Genomic DNA, 3543 nt, shown 5'->3' with positions numbered 1-3543 from the left:
GGGAGTCCTGAGCTTGTTTACCTGAAACTAGATGGTCCCATCTGGGGATGATGAAAGACAGTGCCAGATCATCAGGCATTAGATTCTCATAAGGACCACACAACCTAGGTCATGTGCAGTTCACAATAGGGTTTGCGTTCCTATGAGAATCTAATGCCACTTCTGATCTGACAGGAGGCAGAGCTCAGGCAGTAATGTGAGCGATGGGGAGTAGCTGTAAATACAGATAAAGCTTTGCTGGCTTGCCCATCACTCACCTCTTGCTGTGTGGCACAGTTCCTAACAGGCCACAGAGTGCAACTGGTCCATGGGCTTGGGGTCGGGAACCCCTGGTTTAACCAGTTCCCACAACTGCATGAAGTGTAGTCCCTATCATAAATCTCTCATTACCTATTACATCTAGTGATTCTGTTTCTCTGATTAAACTCTACTGATAAATTGTGTTAGAGGAAGATCAGTTTTGTTTTATTCATACTGAATATGAAGAACCTATGAGACCATGAAATAGAGATCAAATAGGGAGATGAATATTCGGGTCTGGGTATCAAAGATGATATATTCAAGACTTATTATAATGTAGGTAAAAATAAAGTCTTGGTATAATAAAAAATATATCCGTTCTTTGTCCTCCTTCCCAGCCAAGAGCTTCAAAAACCCTTGGAATTTCCCTAAGGAGAGAATGTCTTTGTTATGCTAACTGAAATAGTTCAAGGTGGGTTTTTAGCTTCGGGATGGGGGCTGGTCACAAGAAAGACCAACCACAAACGCCCAAAGTGGGAACTTTGGGCCCGCCAGACCTGCAAGGAGGGGAAGAGGGCTGGAGATAAAGCTCAATCATGTGGCTAATGATTTAATCAGTGGTTGTTACTGAACCAAACTTGAGTCTCCTCACCCTGGTGTAGTAAGTCCAAACATTCACACCAAGGCGTTGTAGTGAGAGAAAGGAAGGAGTGTATTTTCAAGGTACCAAGCAAGGAGAATTAAGCAATTCATGCCTAAGACCCGACCTCTCTGATGGCATGCAAGCAAAGGTTTTTAAAGAGAGGGATAGATTTTAGGAAAACAGAAGTTACAGGCAAAATTGTAAATCAATGCATACAGGTTATACATTGGTTTGGCCTGCAAAGGTGGAATATCTTGAAATGGGGGCTTTCAAAGGTCATAGGTGGATTCAAAGATTCTCTGATTTATTATTGGTTAAAGAAGCAAAACTCTGTGTAAAAACTTGGGATTTCAGTCCTCAGTTCCTCCTTATCTGAGGTCTATGTGCCAGCAGATGGCATTTTCCACTTGGTAGAGATCTGGGTTTCTGAAAAACAGTCCAGGGATATGTGTTAAGATGTTATCTTTAGTTTCTAAAGAGAGTCAAACATCTTGTGGTTCTAACTTCTTGGCTATTGTCTTAAGCTATTATTACCTTCTTGCTTATCAGGTTGCTCATTTGCTTCTGAAGGCTAGCTAGGTGCCTGGAATTTCCCTTGAAGGAACTCAAGATTTTCCTTTATTTTCCTGTTTGGGATGGGGGAAGGAGCTGGCAAGGCCCTAGAAGGGGTCTGTGCTCCATCTCATTGTGCCTACGTAATAAAACACCAATAAAAATTCTGGACACTGGAGGTTTGGGGGAGCTTCCTGGTTGGTGAATACACTGACGTGGAAGGTGATGCTCTGAATGCATGGGAGAGGGCATGAAAGCTCCGTACCGGGACTCTTCTAGAACTTGCCCTATGTGTATTTTTTCTGACAAAGCTGTAATTGTAAGTCCAGTGCTTTTCTGAGTTCTGAGAGTTGTTCTAGTGAATATCAACCTGAAGGCAGGTTGGTTATTGGAACTCCTGAATTTGTAGCCAAGTCAGTCAGAAATGTGGGTGGCCTAGGGAACCCCAGAACTTGTGGCTGATATCTGAAATCATGGCAGTCTTGTAGAGGACTTTACTCTTAAACCTATGGAGTCTGATGTAACTCTCAGTAGTTAGTATCATTATTAAGTTATAGTAAACCTCGTTGGGGTGGAAATGGAGCAGAGGCCATGGAAATGGCTATTGTAATGAGAAAACATTCAGGGAGACTGTCTAAATCCACATGAATCAGCAACCTTCTGTATGAAAATTCATGGTCCTCTATTGATAACTTTGATGCTCACCAGGAAGGGGCTGTGGTGAGAGGGGGAAGGTACCACAGGGAGTGGGGTGGTCCTGCTGTTCTGATGGTCCTCCCACCCCCAGGCTGTGGGCCTTCTGTGTTATAACACAAACTCTGGACTTCATTCAGTCTCAGTGATATGGACAGGAGGCAAGGAAATACTGGCTAGAAGAGGGTGTTTCCCTGGCAAAGGCCCCCACCCTCAAGCCTGGAAACCCACAGCCCTAAATGGGAAGAGGCATTCTTGTTTTTGTGCCCAAATGTTGCCTTTTCCAAGACCACTCAGCCCACCACACGCCCATCCTGTACCCATAAAAACTACAAACCCCAAGTTCCATGAGCCCAACAGCAGAGGAGCAGAAGAGCGGCACGGCAGAGGAGAGAAGAGAAGGAGCATCTGAACACGGAGAGGAGTTTGGCTGGGGACAGTTAGAGACATTGGCTATGGGATGGCCAAACTCCAGGGGAAGATCATCTTCCCACTCCATCCCCTTTCCAGGTCCCCATCGATCCTGCTGAGAGCCACCTCCAACCAGCAATAAAATTCCCCCACATTACCATCATTCAATTTGTCCATGTGACCTCATTCTTCCTGGATCCCAGACAAGGACCCGGGTACCAAGAGGGCACTGAGCTGGTTAACACTTAAGCTGTCTGCAGACAGCAGAGCTAAAAGAGGACTGTAACATGCCCACTGGGGTTTTGGGAGTCACAGGTACCCACCCCTAGACACTATTATGGGGCTGGAGCCCAAAAGTGCTCACCTCAGGACCTGCACCTACTCATCTGTGTGCTCCCCCTCCCATAAGGGGGGCAGGGTCAGGGAACTCCTGTTTCACTAGCATCTCAAGTGCTTCATTTCTATGCTGTGAATCTGCATTAACTGCAGGTTATTCACTTTTAGCTTTGTTCTTCCAGCATCCGGTTTGCTCCGGGCATGAATAGCCTGTCCTGTATGGCTGAGTCGAGAGAGCAGGGAGGTTGCGGGAAGGTGGTGGATGACAGAACAGTTAGTATGGGCCACAAGTTATATTACTTGCAAAACTTTTTCCTCACAAAGTAGTTTGTCTGAGCAAATGTAAGATGTGTTTTCTCAGACAGTTAATTAAGCCAAATGCACAGTGAACAACTTGTGGGCTTTCCTAGAGTCATTTGGGGTTTGCATTCAGTCTTTGAATCTGGGGAGGCTATCATTAATAATTTAGTATCTGGGAATGTTACCTGAGAACTAAGACTCTGAGCTACTAATTAGCCACCCAGAACCAAGAAGCTTTCTGTGTCATTCTTACTATATTCATAAAAGCATAATCATGTGAGCTGATTTTCAAGGAACAAACATCTTTAGCAATGTTTTATGATATTCTGTGTGGGCTTTTGCATGTAGGTGGCTGAGAGGCAAGATGT

The sequence above is a fragment of the Symphalangus syndactylus genome, chromosome 3 (assembly GCF_028878055.3).
Source record: "Symphalangus syndactylus isolate Jambi chromosome 3, NHGRI_mSymSyn1-v2.1_pri, whole genome shotgun sequence".
Lineage (NCBI taxonomy): Eukaryota > Metazoa > Chordata > Mammalia > Primates > Hylobatidae > Symphalangus > Symphalangus syndactylus.
This window is presented reverse-complemented; position numbering follows the sequence as displayed.